This window comes from Rhipicephalus microplus, chromosome 5 (genome assembly GCF_043290135.1).
Source record: "Rhipicephalus microplus isolate Deutch F79 chromosome 5, USDA_Rmic, whole genome shotgun sequence".
In the NCBI taxonomy this organism is placed as follows: Eukaryota; Metazoa; Arthropoda; class Arachnida; order Ixodida; family Ixodidae; genus Rhipicephalus; species Rhipicephalus microplus.
The window spans coordinates 53,572,108-53,590,306 of record NC_134704.1 but is presented as its reverse complement, the minus strand read 5'-3'; positions in this window follow the sequence as shown (position 1 = coordinate 53,590,306).

Here is an 18,199-nt window from a genome sequence, read left to right as displayed (position 1 = left end):
TGGACGACAGCGTATGTCCGTAACGGAGGGTATATTAGACAGCAGTCTCGCGAGGAGGTCTTGGTGGGAAATGGGGGTGGCTCGTTTATTCAAATCTCGCAAGGGCATTTAGCCAGCTTGCGACGAGCTAGCAAAGGACATAAAAAGTTGGACTCATCCGTCCAATGGGTGCGACGACAGACGTTTTTTTTTTTTTTTTTTTCCAGAAGCGGCTCTAAATATGTTATGAGCTTAGAGAACAGCGCGCATTCAAGCGTAGTGGCTATCGCGCTCGGCGCGCACGTTTAGTTGGACCTCTAGCGGCCGCACGGCGTGCATTACGAAGGTAACTGGGTCACACCATTCCGCGGCTTTTGGAGACGATGTTTGTGGAAGGCGCATATGCAAATGACCTCTCCGCCGCCGGGAGCCTGTGTTCCTAGGGATAGGAGCTGGGGACCTAGCAAATCCCTACCCCATTGCGGGCGCCCGGCTGGTGCACCGTGTACGCGATAACCCTTGGTCCGAATGAGAATCGCCCGGTATGGGACACAGCTCTTTCCCTGGCGTCGCAGCCGACGGGTGTAGGCGCGCGAAGCATGCATATGAGGGGCCAGACCACGACGCCGTTACCTTAAATTGACCATTGCGAGTCCGCAGTAAGTCGCATATAACGCCGCTGGGCTGATTACCGCTTACAACTGGATTTCATTTTATTATTCTTTTTTATTTGTCAGGAGAAAAGACTTCGAATTTTATTTAAAAATGCTGGTATGCGGGGTGATGACACGCAAAGTTACCTTTATATCATTCCATTGCCCACCCACCACGGCGGTCTATAGTTGCTAAGGCACTCGGCTGTTGACCCGCAGGTCGCGGGATCAAATCCTAGCCGCGGCGGCCGTATTTTCGATGTAGGCGAAAATGCTTGAAGCCTGTGTACGTATATTTATGTGCCCGTTAAAGAACCTCAGGTAGTCGAAATTTTCGGAGTCTTTCAATACCAGCCTTCCAATCTCATAACCATGCGGTGGTTTCGGGACGTTGAACCCCAACAATCATTATCATCATACGACTACCCAAGGCAAATTTTGTAAACTGATCAGTAATATAACCAGCGCCACTAACTACACCTAAACAGGCCCAATAAAACGTTACACTTTACAGTCTTTTCAAAATTGACGTGTCGCGTTTGTCATTTTCACACTGATTTCTTGCTTTCTTAAATTAAATTGATGGTGCTCTCACAAGAAGGCTCGTATCTGCTTTATTTTAATTTGTTCGTATGTAAAAGCAACATGCAGATTAGAAAAATAGAATACAGAAGTCGATTAAGATGCAGGAAGCCGAAAACATGAAGTGAATGAAGATGGCAGTAACAAAATCGGAAACGAATGTCAGGCAGGAAGTGCCTAACAAGAATTCAGTTGTACTAGACAATGATGGCAACAACTGTGAAACAGCGATGATCGTGTCGCTGTTCTTGGTACATGTGAATCCCCTTTAAAAATATATTCATGTGTCACGACGGTGAATTTAATACTTGCGCAAACTTATTGCGACGCAACACGACGTGAGGAATGCAGGACAGCAAAGAGAGGGAATTCTTCGCCTTGCATTGCGCCGCAATTGTTTTGCTCAACAACGAACCAACTAGTGCAACAACATCTCTATCAAGAAAGCTCATGCAGAATCAGTTAAGAATATTTCTAAGCAACGTGGATGGAACGACACATTCCACAATTTTTATTTTTTTGTTTTTTCGATTACGAGCAAATCCGTAAATCTGAGTATAACAACAGATAACGAACAAAAAACCATCGTAACTAAACTCGCCACATGGCAAATTGTTGGTACTATACTTCTTTTTCAAGAAAAAGAAATATTTCATACATTCCTTCAATGTTTTAGCTGACCGATTCCCGTACTAACCATCAACTTTTGCTGAAGCATAGGCTTTCCCCTTAAAATCCCAACATTGCGGTGAAGAAACATTTCAGTGATTGATTTGTGGGGTTTAACGTCCCAAAAACCACCATAAGATTATGAAAGGCACCGTAGTAGAACGCTCCAAAATTTCGACCAGGTGGGGTTCCTTAACGTGCACCCCAATTTGAGCACACGGGTCAAAAGCCCTTTCGCCTCTATCAAAACCGTAGCCCTTGACCTGTGCGCCAGCAGCCGAGTACCTTAGCCACTAGACCACCGCAGCGGGGCAAGTACATTTCAGTATAATTTAGCTTAAAAGGCTTTTGACACAGCGGTGAAAAACAAAACAGAACAGAAAAGAAACAATGACACTGGCTCCAGCAAACAACACGTAGTGTTTGCAGGCGTTTCCGCCTCGAAGATGGTCAGTGATTGGCTGGCATTTGCGCACTGGCCAATCAGGAGCTGCAGCAGTGCTACGTCAATGAATCCACCTTATGACTGTCCATTCTCGCGTGCGTACGAAGTTTACAGCATTTCAAATGGCGCAATATGCCTTCGAGAACGGGGATTGACGTTTTTACGGTTTCTTTTTCATCTCTAGTAGACACGTAAAATACCAGGAATAGCATTACGAAAATGGTACAATCGGTAGTTCAATTAGTTCGCAAAGCAGGGCATCCTTGATTCGAAAGGCTCACGAGGGGTCTCTTCCTCGGGAACCACTGATCATTTCATCGATTAGCCTTTAAAGGATAAAGGCTTAGGTGCCTTCATCGATGGTGATTTCAATACGAAGGATGTTAAAAATTATCTTTACGGGACGAAGTCACCTGATGGCGTCATCATAATTCCTCAGATCACCAAAAAATGACGCCGATCGAGGACGTAAGCATATGAAATCATAATCCTTTTCTCCTTTCCTGGATACACCAATGTGCGTCATCGCAACATACATGACGTTTTGGCAAAACGTCATGTAGAAAACGTCATACAAACGTCATACAAAACGTCATGTACGTTGCGATGACGCACATTGGCGTACCAGCTAATCTCTGAACGAAAAGGTGAAAGGAAACCCCTTGTTCAACAATATGTACTTTTTTTTATTGATATGATATATAAGGAGGTGTTGGCGCACCATTATGGCACCGGCTACTCCTTAGCCGTTGATTGAAACTTGAACACGTATCTTGAAGCAAAACATAGAAAGCAGAGCATGGAAAATAGAAAACTCGGGTACATATATGCAAAGACACACTTATACGCACATATCACAACATAATGGTAAGGAAATGCTCGAAAGTCAATGAATGAAGTATCTGATAATGTCCCTCGTTAATATTCGGTCCACCAGCACAAAAAAGCAGAGCACACGTCTGGTCCTTATAAAGATGCATTCGCTCGCACGTACATAATAGTTGACACGTCATTCATTTCACAACACACACGTGATGGGTGTCACATGATACTGTACATAATAGGTACATGTGTTACAAATGAAAGTTCGTTCTTTCTTAATACTTGTCAGCGATCCCGCTGTCTTGTAAAAAACGTCCTAATGCTTTTAAAGCGTGTGACTGTAAAACTCCAGTTGGCCACGTGCCCAGAAGTTTTTTCATGCCAAATGGTCTGCGGTCCAATGCGAACAGTTAGGACTTAAGACGGCGTTTCGGCGTGTCATGATGTGGACAGTCTATGAAAAGGTGACATACGTCTTCATCTATAAATCCACAATCGCATTCGGAAGTTTCAGCTCTGCCGATTCTGTGCAAAAAATGTTTTGTGTATGCGGTGCCTAGCCTCAACCGGTGAATTAGAGTTTCCATACTTCTATCTAAGGTCAGCGTAATTTGGAATTCAATAAATGGATTGATGTGATATAAATCGCAGCTCTATGTACTTTGGTCAAACCAAGCAGTTTTGCTCATTCCGAAAGTTGTATTCTTTATAATACTACGCAATTCATTTTTTGAAATTGGTAAAGAAACAGTAACGCCTTTATGATGCGATTGTCGTGCTGCTTCATCGGCAGCTGTGTTTCCAGGAATGTTGCAATGGCCAGGTATCCACTGGAATTTGATCTCATGTTGCGCCTTCTTTGCTTTGGTGAGCTCTTTCAGCGTTTCGTATGTCATACTATCACTTATTACTGTCGTGTTTGTACTGGAGAGTGATCTTGCCTGTGAGCCACTGAAAAGTACCCATTTTCTAGCGTCTGCTACCGAGTTTATAAACTTTAGAGCATACAGAATAGCGAAGAGCTCGGATGTAGTAGATGACGTCATGCGACATAATTTAAACTATTCCTGAATATTGAGCTGTGGTATGATAAATGCCAATGTTGAAGACGTTGTAGTATTTGAGCCATCTGTGTAAATGTGTATGTAACCTGGATACCGCGTGTGTATCTGATAAAGCGCTAGTTGTTGAGCAGCTTGGATGAACATGTCTCTCTTTCTGATAATGTTATCCACTGAGAATTCAATTCTTGGTATTGCAAGCAGCCATGGAGGATAGTCCATTTCAGAGCTCCAAAATTTATTTCTGGGTAATATATGTACATTACTCTGTACATCATTATGAGCATTGCTTTTATCTCTTAGTAAAATCTCCAGTGACAATGGGTGGTCCTTGTGTTGCGTCTGTAAGCGAAAAAATGGTGGCATGTTTCAATTGTTCTCATGACTGGAAAGGGTTGTTGTCGAGTCTCTGCTATGACAAGGCTGCTGGAAGTCGCTCGTGGAACACCTATGCAGTGACGCAGTCCCCTAGCTAATAGTCTTTGAAGTTGCTCCTCTGACGTGCGGGAAAGACCGTGTAAGACTGCTGCAGAATATGCAACTTTTTGTCGTATTAAAGCATTGCGAACAGCGAGCATGGATGATACAGATCCGCCCCATGATGTCCCAGCAATTCTGCGGAGTATTTTCACTATCGTATTCGCCTCGTTTTCGAGTTGCTTTATGTGAGGTGCCCATGATAGCTGCCTATCAAGTATTACTCCGAGAAACCGATGCTGTGTTACAATCATTAGGGGTTCTCCTTTTAAATTGAGATTGAAGTTCTTTAACTTCTTAGGGGTGAAGGGCAATACAGCTGTCTTTGCGTGCAATATAATCATTCCTCTTTTTTTTTTAAAGTTGTTGATAATATTTATTCGTCTTACAATGCAATCTGAATTAACCGTATGTCCATGCCAGATGCCCAAATGCACACATCATCTGCATATAAGGAGTATTTCAACCTGGAAGGCAGTTTTTTAGCTAAATCAGCCATAACACAGTTGAAAAGAAAAGGGCTGAGTACGCTTCCTCGTGGCACTCCCTGTCTGACGTCGTGTTCTGCACTTTTTCCTTCGATCGTCTGAATGAATATTTTGCGACATGATAAAAATTTAGATACCCACCGCAAAGACCTGCCGGACAGTCCAAGTTCCAACATACTCAGCAGAACATGAGTGTGACTGTCTGTGTCAAATGCCTTTTTGTTGTCCAAGAACACTGCGACCATCAAACTACCACAGGCGCGTTCATGCTCCACATACGTTACTAAGTCCAGTATTGCATCCATTGTGAATCTCTGTTTCCTAAAACCTGTTAAGTAGTTGGAGAATACACCAGTTCTATTGCACCACCATTGAAGTCGCGCATCAATCATTTTTTCCATTACCTTACATAGACAGCTTGTCAGACTTATTGGACGGAAGGATTCAAGGTTCAAGGGCGTCTTAGACGGTTTTAAGATCGGAATGATGTGAGCAGACTTCCAAGACTCGGGTACGATTTCTTGCATCCATAGATTATTGTAAAAATCTAAGAGAATAGTTGTGCCTGTGGGCCCAAGGTTCTTTAGCATATTGTACGTAATGCCGTCTGGTCCAGAGGCCGATTTTTGACGACATGATGCTATAGCACAATGCAGCTCCCTTTACGTAAATACAGGGTCTTGTTGAGGATGCTGGGCCCAAAAGCAAGCATTAATTTTCTGGCCGCGCAGATGAAGCTGCTCGATCGGCTCATGACCAAGACCAGCGCACGCCCATACCACTCTTGAGAACGGACGCTGCAAGGCTACTACAATCACTTGCTCGCCGTATAGCTCTTCTACAATGGAATACGCAGGGTTTCTCCAACACGCACCTGTATTCGATCGACCCAAACTTGCAACTTCGTTTGCCATCCGGGTTCCCACGATGCGCTGAAACTGTACTGTGTCGTATGAGGTTGGGCGTGGCATTTACGAATTCGTACTCTCGTCTCCTTGGAATGGCGAGCACTTCGGCATGCAACATCTGCGCCTGCGAGGAAACGCTTGAGCACATTCTATGTCATTGCCCGGCATACCAGACTGAACGACGTATTATGGAAGCCAAGCTCTGTCAGCTGGATTCACGGCCGCTTACAGAAGAGAAGATCCTGGGTCCTTGGCCAACAGCTTCCCATACGCGCAAAGCCACGAAAGCCCTCTTGTACTTTTTAAGGAACACCAAACTTCACGACCGCTTGTGAAAGAACTGTGCGAGGCCGTGCTGTGTAGTTTCGAGCTGACTATTTATGCTTCTCTTTCTTACTCCTCTTCTTTTCTGTCTCTTTTCGTTCTATTATTCCCCTTTTCCCCCACCCCAAGTGTAGGGTAGCCAACCGAGCCAAGCTTGGTTAACCTCCCTGCCTTTCCTCTCTATTTATCTCTCTCTCTCTCTCTCTGGCTGGCTAACGCGACAGAATTATCAAATAAGGCACATTGTGATGCGGCGGGCCTACTGATAAGTTGACAAAATTCATCTGCTACCACAGTTTCCGGATTGTCCAAGGCTATCGCAAGAGCACGAAATGGGAAGCTCTGTGATACAGGGCCACTAAGTGCTCGAATTACAAGCCAAATTCTTGGAACAGGTGTGTGGGGAGAGAGCATGCCACAAAAATCACGCCAGCGTCGTTTACCTAAATTTTCTAGCCGTATGCGCATTACACTGTGGATTTTCTGTGCATTTTTGTATGCTTCTAAACTTCCGCTGCGTCAATATGCCCTTTCTGAACGTCGTCTGATGGCTCTTAGATGTTCATACTCTCCATCGACTGCAGCATAGTCTTTTGGAATCGGGACTTTCTTTGTACATTTATTCGCATTATCTTGCAGAAATTCAGTAAATTGAACTGTCGTGAGTTCACGATTTTGGTTTGCTAGGTAGTACCGAAAAGCTTTCCAGTTCGTCAGTTTGCTGTAGCGTCTGATGTCGTCATTTCGCAAGTAGGGGTGATTTATTAGAATGGGAAAATGGTCACTCCCACGTGTTTCTACATCCGTTGTCCATACCACACCATTCACTAGATCTTGGGAACACATGGTTACATCGATGCAACACGAGTAATTATGCCCTCGGGGAAAAGTTGGGGAGCCGTCATTTAAAATTGTCAAATTGCATTTGTCTGCGGCACACTCACCAATGTTCCCACGTGCATCACATCGCTCACTACTCCAGATTATGTTGTGTGCATTAAAGTCTCCGCATATAAACGTATATGAATTAGAAATGTTGAAGATATTTGTTAGCTCTTCCACCGAAATGCGGCTTGAAGGTTGTAGGTAGAAATTGATCATTGTTATATACGCACTGCTCACCAAAAGATACTTTGCAAGCGACGAATTCCGGGAAGTCCAAATCACTTGAGTGAACTTGGTAAGAAGGTAGGTCCTTTCTGACGCACAAATGCACTCTGCTAGGACCACTTCGACGAGATGACTTATATATCACGTAGGTGGAGAGGCAGAAATAATCATTCATTCCTGCCTCTTGAATGCAAAGTATTTGAAAGTTATACTGCAAAAGGAGTTTACGGAAGTCAGCACACTTCCTTCGAAGACCATAGGCATTCCACTGGTATATGGAGACATCTTTGTAGCGCTTATTCATATGTTACTTGTCGCAGGTTTGACCCGGATTGTTGACACAATAGTGCTTCCAGAGGCAGCAGGGCTTTTACTTCTGGCAGTTTGTTTGCTTCCGGTAGAGCAGACAGGATTGCCTTAAGTGCTGCGAAAGGCATTGGTAGAATCAATCGCATGACTGATGCAGAGGCACGGTCTCCATTGAATGGTTCATTTTCTGAGGCCCGTTGAGAATGACGTGACGTTTCGATGTTGTAGTTGGGGCGAACACTGGCACAGTCGGTTATGCTACTTTCCAGCAGAGGTAGCGTGGCCGTTCGCAGCTTTGACGCGTATAGATTGGTTTACTTGAAGGTACTTCTCGTGAGTGGTCTCTCGGGTGTGCTCTTGGCGGTTCTCTTGGCGGTTCTCTTGGCGTACTTGTCGGCTGTTGTTGCGGTGGCCGCTGAGGTGGATCACGTACAGGATGAACAATCTCAAGGTTTGGAGATGGTTCATTGGGGCGCGGTTTTCTTCCATGGATGAGCTCATGCCGACGCATTTTTGCAGCAGCTTTACCTTGCGGGCAGCCTGAATATGAGGCAGCGTGATTACCTGCACAGTTTGCACACTTAGGCTGAAGAACTGACTTGCACTCCTTATGATAATGTTCTTCTGAGCAGATCTTACACCGGCGTGTGTTACGGCAACTTTTCGCCATGTGTCCGAATCACTGGCAGTTATAGCACCGAAGTGCTGGACCAAGATATCCTTCCACTGGGTGACTGGTGAATCCTAAGTAGATTCTTCCTGGAATCGGGCGGTCATCTCGAAAAGTCAGAATCACTGAGTGAAGTGGACGCGACGTTACTCCTCCATCTTCCTGGCGGTAGTATTTTATTTGCCGTCGCGCCGATATAACCCCTGTATCTCTCAAGTACTCTAGCAGTTGTTCATTTGAATACTGCAGAGGAACATGTTTTACTTTCCCAACGTTCCGAGTGTATGACTCTGGGATGAAAGGCTTAACTTCCAGGCCACCTACATTCGAAAGCATTAGAAGACGCTTGGCTGAACTTAAGGAAGCAACGCCGACACTGAAGCTTCCATCTCTGGTCGTTCTGAATGACTGCACTTTTTCTTTAGCAGCGGAAACTACTTTGGCTGACACTCGATTGGGGTTCACTTTCCAGAAGCTAGCACCTTCAGCTGTTGGACGAAAGACGACTGGGATACCCTCTGCTCGTTTCTTTGTATAAGTAACCAACGTAAGTGGTTCATCTTCGCCCATGTCTTCTTCATCACTTAGGTAATAGGTTGACGTTTTATCGTCGAAAGGATTCTCTTCTAAGCGAAGCTTCTTGCTCTCAGCTTCATCGTCTTCCATTGCTGCTGTGCTCGCTGGAGCCATTTCGCGGTTGTGAATGAGCAAACGGGCCGGCTTTATGATGCTTGGGCGCACCTGTAAGCCCCCAGGCTTTTCATTGTGTCCTGCAGTATCACTCATGTGGTTTAACGCACTTGGGCGAGCATAAGGCTCGTGGCGATGGCTACCAACCACCGTAGTGGTCGCGTACTAGCCAAGTCTTTGATAAAGGAACCTCGTACCTGTAGGGCGCCAAGCCCTCGAAATCTTCACCCGACGTCTTGTTGGCACACCGCGAAGAAATGGATGTCAGCGTGATAGTCCAAGAAAAGAGCAGAATTCGAACAGTGCACAAAAACAGCGACCGAACAGATTACGATATGTACTCTTGTGTGTGTCGTAATACGCAATGACAGGTAACAAGGCGTGGCTTGTTGCCGAATCGAACAGTACACGCCTATTTCCGTGGGCAAGCATGATGCGAGGTACGACGCGAACAGTCATGGTATAGTGTCACGAAACAGCACGCATGTATTGGGACGGCAATTCGAATACCATGCGTGCGATTCCACAGTGCTACGCTATTTGAAAAGGCAGCAGTTTTATTTTCTCAATAGAACGTAGCTGTCGTAAATAAAAAAAAAACTGAAATAGAGGTGTTGCTCGTCGAGAAAGCTTCAGACGCAGCTTGGCAAAAGGTGCTTTATGAGGCAGGTCTGGCTACCAGCGAGCGGCGTGCGCGAGCTACTACTGCAGCCACCGATCATCATCGTCTTCATCAATAACAGCAGAGCGTCCGTCATTCAGATTCATTACGAAACAAAAAAAGGAAAGGGGTACAATGTAGTGATATTCAAAAAGCGCACACGTTTTAGCCCACCTGAGCATACATGCAAACCATAGGAATCTATATACGCAACGTAAAAGCGTGGCACATCGTAACATTACTTTCCCCCATATGAACGCAGAATGTACGCTCCACAAACGTATATACGTTGCCTTCCACTCCGACGGCGTTTCGTAGGATAGAGTAAAAGAGAGCGAGCTGCTTAATTGCGTCGCCAACATACACTACGAGCACGCTCGAAACAAAAATCTTTCTCCTCGACACCCCGGCCGTTATTCTGCGGAATGCGAAACCGCCACGGGACAACGACCACAGTCGCAGCGACGAGATTTGTGCGGGCTCTGTTTTCATTCTCGTTATTCTTGTTGCGTGGGATGTGCCGCGTGTATTCACCTTTTCATAAACGCCTCCCTGGGCGCCGCCATAGCCCTCCTTGGGCTGTGCAAATTGGCGCGTCCCCTCGAAAATGCACTGGCAATGCTGCGCCCTTAGCTTTTGTACTACCGTGCACAGCCCATCATGGCAGTGTTTTTTTTTCCTTCCTGTGAAAAGGTGTATATACGCCCACGTTCTCTATGTCACGCAGGTGTGTGGCTGCTGCCTGCAGCTTGCGAGGCCTTCAGACCATAATGCGGCGTACTAAGTCTGTACAGGGGTACAAGCTGTGGAGGCCCCTTCGCTTTCATACTGCACTTTTTCTCAGTATAGGAGTAGCCGTCTTGAACGACCAACCAGTTCCGTGTTCCGAGTTTTAAGGTCGAGGAGGACCAATAAGAAGAAGGAAAGGCAAGAAGTTTAGCCTGACGCACGTCCGGTTTGCTACCCTACGCTCGGAGAAGGCGAATGAGGGATGAAAATATAGAGAGACAGAAAGAAGATAACATGAAAAAAGGTACACGTGGGCTTAGCTAACATACAGTACCCGTCGACGCAGTCGTGGAACCTTTATAATTACTGAATTATATGGGTGGCATGACGGAATGCGAGTACGAACTTAATAAAAAGTGTGACAAGGAATAATAAATAACTCTTGTGAAGACTAGATGAACAATGGTGAAAACGAGCTGTTCGCAGTGATGTATTTTTGGGGGCCCCTTGTCGACTGGATTGCTAAAAACGATGAGCGACCCCGTTCAAGAGATCCATTGAGAGACCATTCAATAAAAATAGGGGGGGGGGGGTCGTAAATTAACGCACCATGCACCGTGAAATGGGTGCCTTTTATTTCGCCCTGGCGAAGAACAGTCAAGCTAAGGTGTCACACCAATTCTTCGCACACAAAAGCCATCCATTGCCAAGCAATAACGAACTGAGAAGTGCGAGAACATGACTTGTTTTCTCCTCCTCATCCTCCCCTCTTCCTCCTCTTCCCTCTCCTCCTCCTCATCCTCTATTTCTCTCTCTCTCTTTGTTTTTCTTTCACTTTTTGTGCCATGGTGCCCAAGCCCAACCAGAGCACATTGTATATTGTTCAACCACGGCCGCCATGGATCGGCGCAAGCGGCGGTGTACCGCCGCTTGCGCCGATCCATGGCGGCCGTGTTTGAACCATAAAGAAATTAGAAAAACCGTGGGTCACATTTGATATTGGCATATTATAAACAAAAAAAAGCTTTTTCATGCATTCTTGAAATCCCGAGCGGAACACTTGCTAAAATAGTATAAAGACTTTATAAATAAACTAAACAGTCTAAGATAGAGTATGATGAAAAATGGTTTGGTGGTATCTGTGTAAGATGCCCTGATACAACTTGAAAAGCAATCAACAGTGTTTTAGGACGTCAGAAGATGGATGTTATGCCACATGAAATTACGTTAAACAAAACTGTACTAAGTGTTACAGTGCTTGCTGATTCTTTCAATCAGGTACTTCACTTCTGATACTGTAATGCCGTACTAATGAGCAGCTTAGTTATTCGAAATGCTGAAAGCTTATTTCTCAACCCGGCAGATGAACCAGAAGTGTTCAGAACGTTTATGAGTCTTAAGAAGAGCAGTGCATTGATATTGACAATCTTCAGATCGGTACTATAAAATTTATTTTAGAACATCTAGCCCCTGTACTTGTGTACATATTTAATTTAGCGGTAGAGTCCGGTAAAATCCCCCGTGAAATGAAGCGCTGGCGTGTGCCTGTCCTGTTTAAAGGTGGTGAAAAAAACACCCTCAGAAACTATGGCCCAGTATCGATTATTCCGGTGTTTGCTAGAGGTTTAAAAATGCTGCACATTGTATCATCACATTTTTTCACGAAAATTGACATTTTAAGTGATGCACAGTCTGGTTTCCGTAAAGAAAGATATGCGGTCAGCTTTGTTAGGCCTCGAATGAATAATTTTAGACCACATCAACAGCAGGCTTTTCACATTAGGTTTGTTCATTTGTTTCACCAAGGCTTTCGATTCCCAGAAGGAAGAGTATATGACCCCATCTTTTTAGTGTTTTCATAAATGATATTGCTGACATCAATAAGTCAGCAGAATTTAAAACTTATGCTGATTATTCCACTGTACTGTTTTTCGGTGCAGATACAGAAACGTTGGTAGAAAGTTGTAACCGTTTCTTCTGTAACATTACATCATGGTCATTATCAGACTAACTTGAAATTAACTCAACTTGCTGCACAAGCTGAAGCGCTCTTTCCTGTCTCCCTTCTCTTTTCTCTTCATCTCGCGCAACAAGTCGAGTTTTAATTATGAACCAGCTGGTGAAACGTGCCTTCTTGGAGGCAGTTGAGCATATATTGTGCGTTGTTTCGCCACAAGTGTGAAGGAATGAACGCTATATACAGCACGCGATGAATGGAATCACGCGATGAATGGCAGCTCGAAACTTGCAGCACATACCTAGAGCAGAAAGCACGCACGAAATGCATACACAAGACGTGCGCGGATTAGCAACTTTCACAGCTCGACACTTCAAGCGCGCTGTTCAAAGAGAAAGAGAGACTCCCGAAAAGAACGCCCAAATATACACAGGACAAGCGCGAGCAACTGACACGATTTGTACTTGTTCGTGTGTGAGCGAGTTGCTTTTTTCGTAGACGCGGCCGCGGGAGCGAGCGAAGTGACCTTCATTCTTTCAAAATCACGAGTCTGATAAGCGTGCGCGCGCAGGAAAGACCACGCTCTGTGGAGGCGGCACTGATCGAAACGCTAGAGGTGACGACATTGAGAGTGCCCAACAGACGGGGGCGCGTGCATCGAGGAACCCTATAGCCCAACGCGAGCCTTTACGCCATCTGGCGACTTATGTCGGAACGCACTGAAGTTCGGAAGCTCTGAGGAACGCCAAACGGTCCTCAGAGCTTCCCAATAAGCAGCTGGCCGTTAGCACCCTTTACAAGGCATTCTCCGTGGCGTAGTGGTTAGCACCACGTGCTGTGGATAAAAAGGCCACTGCTTCGCTGCCGCGAGTCAGACATTTCCGTTTTTTTTTCTTCACAATCTGTGAAAATGGATTTTACAGCGTCATATCCGTCACGGAAATAGGTCAGTGCAGCCATGGTGAGCCCCCACATAAAACACTTTTACGTTGAAAACGCGTATAACAGGATTGACGCGCATATTGTATATGACCGCGTGCTTAGCGAATGAGTCGTTGATGGCTGTGGCCACTTTCACGTCCTCAATAGGATGTCACAAGTGTCCAAACTCCCGCTCACTTCCCCCAATGTGCTTGCCAAGTGGGCAACACATGTTCACCCTCCGCCTCACAGGTGCATGTTAGCGGCGGACGCCAAAGAGACACATTACTGCAGTAACCAGAATAGTCACACTAGCATCAAGCCAGTTTTAACTGGACTGCCATGCATGCCCTGAACGCTGTGCAGGGGCTCCCCCACCCCCTAACAACCACATATACCGAGGTCCCACGGTGCACAGATGATCTTAGTTAATCGCGAGCAAACTTCAAACAGTGATTGGCTCCTTTCTGCATCTTGCGTAAAACAGTTTATCACTATCAAGAAACTCTATCCACATGTTAATCGATCGCTATCATAACTGTCTGGGCAACACCACCGGTATAGTTTTCAACCTGGGCTCTACAATCCTGCCGGCACGCCGTTCTTAATCAAGCCTCAAAGCAACGTATAATCAAGTAGGTTTACATCCCGCTGCCTTCCGGCCCGAGGAAATCCTAGGATGTTCATCACGGTTCCGGTGATGTTTTGAGTCATATTCGGTTGTTTCATGTAATTCAATAATAATATCGCTAAATAACTACACTAGCACAATTCGGTGCCCCCAAAATATCACATCATCATCACCATCATCATCACCATCATCATTTATTTTCCCTTAAGGGCCCCTGACGGGGTATTACATAAGGGGGGGGGGGTCGAACAAGGATACTCAAAGGCGATTCCAGACCGTGAACATCAAGCAGCTTAAAATTCAAGAATTGGAATTACAGGGCAATCATAAAAACAGAACTCGTATCCATCATACGTAACATCATATCCAAGAAGTGAATGATGAGTGGGCGAAGCTCAGGGGGATCATTAACCGTGAATTCCCCCGTACATTGCCGGCGCTGCCGTTTGTTTCACTGCAGCTTCGCGAGCCCGCATGTCTGGATCTGCGCTGCCGTGCTGCAGCCGCTCTGCGAGCCCGAAACTCCGGACTGCGTTGCCGCGCTGCGCACTCCATGACCACCGCTCGAAAGAGGGAGATAGAGCCGCGCCCCTAGCTGTCTCCTTTCAAATCCCAGCACGCGCCAAGAGCGAGTGCTGGCACCGCCCCGCCCTCTACTGGGCGCTTACAGTACTAGCGTGTCACGCCGATGGACAGCGGACATTGCTCAACCCTAAGGAGCTTCGCCCCTAAAAACTTACAGCACATCCACGGACTGAATGATGATGGGTGGGGCGAAGCGTCCATCCGTCTGTTCATGCATCAATCCGTCCGTCCAACCGTGGGTCGATCTGTCCATCCGTGCGTCTGCCCGTCTGTCTGTCTGTACGTCCGTCCGTTTAGTGAACACTCCAAGTACCATCATCTCGCATCTTTTCATCATATATTGATTATATACAACTACTGCCATCTAGCAGACATTCCAAGAACTAAACGAGAGGTGGCACGGTCGGGCTAGACTGCACGCGCAGGTGCAGTCGAGCCCAGCCCGGCCGTGGAGGTGGCTACATCGAGGACGCACGACCTACGGCTTGAGGAGCTTTGACATTCCAAAAGCTAAACGAGAGATGGCTACCTACTACATACATCGAGGACGCACGACCCACGGCTTACGGAGCTTCGCCCGTAAAGGTCTATCCCCAGCGGCACATACCCGCTCTCTTGAGTATGTGCCACCGGTGGTTACAGACGATAACAGGACGAACTGTGACGTCATAGAGCTTCGCACCTAAAACAGACAGAAACACTGAGGGAAGAAATTATTGAGGAAAAAAACAATAACCCCCTACTACGGGCAATGACAACGTTTCTTGGCATTGATGCGAAAGCTACAGATCCGAATCACGTGCATTCTACCGTGAGTAAATGTAGTTACGCAACAGCACCCATATTTTCAACGTGAAATATAAAAGTGTCACGATAGCAGTTCTCGCAGCTGCATTTTACGGATCGCTGATTTTGCAGAATTTGCGGATTGTCTCATATTGGGCACAGAATTATTGTTGTTGGTGACTATAATGTGCCTGGGATTTACTGGAGCACGCTTACCTTTTCTCATTACAATCATTTCACTCTGAAAAAGTGCAGTCTGCTCTTGGATCATCGTTTGATTTCTTACTGCAACGTAACACTGCAATCATCAACTGCAAAGACGATGTCTCAGAACTCTGCCTGTCAAACGATCAACGTAGTGAAGTATCACGTTCCGACATCTGCCTTGTTCATCCTGACAAATTCTACCGGCCACTTAATGTGAGATTATCTGTATGTGCTGAAACAACGAGCCGCAGTACTCATTTTAACCAGTCTCCGAGATTTGCTTTCAGGTGAGGTGGCTACGCGGGTTTTGATCATTACTCGTCAGCCATAGATTGGCCACTGGTTACTGACAAACCAAATGTTGATGATCAAATTGAGTTTACGGAGCTTGTGTAAAGTAACATGCGTAAGTTTATTCCGCCAATAAACCTAAACAACGTAAATATCCCCACTTGTTTTTCCGTGAACTTATAGGTGCACTGAAGCATAAAGATCGCGCACACAAGAAGGCTAAATGTTCTCCATTTAGCAAGTGGAAGGAAAAGTTCAGTTTTTTCCAAAATCTCTCAAAACGTCTATATAAACGGTACCAGAGTCGATATATTGCATTATTACAAAAAAAAAAAGAAGACGCTTATGACATTCCAGCTGAGTTTTGGAAACGGTCAAGCAAAAGTGAAGCGTCCTTCAGGCTACTGGAAACGGACGGTGTCGAAGTGATACTATTGCCGATTGTTTCTCCTCCCATTTTTCATCTGTTTATAAGGTATCAGATTATAGAACTCAGATAAGACAACAGCACAAGGCAACTAGCCCATCTAGTGATCTGTCGCTGGATGAAAAGCTGAGGTGCTCATTCGCTTAAAAGCGTTCCTATCATATGGCCCAGGTGGCGTCCCTTCCGTCATCCTAAAGGCTTATGATAGCATATTTACCCCCGCACTAAATTCATTATTTTATAACTGTGTGATTTCTTCTACATTTCCCAGCATGTCGAAAACTGTACACGTTTTTCCAGTATTTAGGTCGGGCAGCATAACTGATCTTTCTAATTATCGCCCGATTTCTATACTCTGTGCCTCATCAAAGATCTTTGAGCTGGCTCTTCACAGCATATTGTATGCTAGCGTGCAAAATTCATCCACCCCTATAATCAACTCGATTTTCTCCCTAGCTGCTGAACTACCACAAATCTTGCTAATTTGGTGACGCAAATCGCCCCACTTTTTTCTCAGAGAGGACAGGTTGACGTATAGTCTACTGTGACCTGAGCAAGGCTTTTGACCTATTCAGCCACTACCCCACACATTTTTTTTCTTTTTTTCGTTAAACTTGCAAACTTACCTCCGCCCCGACAACACCAGTGCTGAGCGCGGCAACGCATTCAAATTCTCATCACCAATCTTTTCTTTCGTTTGTGGTCGTGTAGCGCCGACCTTCCGCGAAAAGTGCCACCATGTGAGAAACGTGTGTGTGGTTCACGGCAGGTGGCGATACCAATCTCGGATTCCGGGTCCAGTGCAATTTTAAAAGAACACAAGTCTTCTGGAGGCTTCATTCCTTCTGTTTGTGATAGATTTCAGGAGGTCGAGGGAAATTGAATGTATAAAACAGATGACGCCGCATCTTTTTTTTTTCTAACATTTAAGTCTACGTTATGAAGGACTTGTGGTCCTACAGGCCTGCAATTCGTTCTTGGATGAAAGTTTTGCGAATGACAACTTGTAGGCAGAACAAAGATTTTTTTTTTCCATACTAAGTTGTGGTGCTTCAGCTCCTTAGGCGCAGGAAGTGACCGTTTATCGTGATTATTTTGGCAGAATCCCGGCAGGAAGCGTACAGCTTTTAAACGAGCACAGGCGCTGGTGTCTCTTGTTTCGTACGCTCGTGTAAATGTTCTGCGCTTCCTACCAAGATGGATCCATGTCAACTTGTTCGATTTGTTTATTAATTTGGCATATATCGCATGCCTTCTTAGTTCATGAACCTGTGTACGGTGTACATTCTAACCTGTGGGTGCAGGAACGGTAGCCATCCAGTCAACAATAGAGAGAAGGTGACAAGAAAGACTGCAGCTCGACCCTTCCCCTCCTCTTCCTCCTACGTCAGTTTTCGGCTTGACGCACATATGTGATCACAACCAGACTCCGCTGTTGCTACGCAGCTGAAGGGTGAAATTGCGGCAAACTGTCATTTTGCCCCGAAACACGGTACGGAAGTGTAATTTCGAGAAAACAAGTAATGCAAATGATCTAAGTGATGCACATTTTGATTAGCAAATCGCTTAGCACTTGAAGCATCAACTCCAGTGGTGTGGACGCGTCGATCGTATTTGCAGGGATCTTTAGATCGAGCGGTGGTTTTTCGAACGCAATCATTACTCCACGGCATTGTGTAACTTAGAATATTACAGTTAAGCTAGTTGGTAAACATTCATGTTAAAAAGGCAGAATGGTACGGCGTTTGTGGTGTCCCAAATTCTCTTTGTGTCCATGTTTCCCGCCCCCTACCCTTTGAATATAATGTTGAGATTGA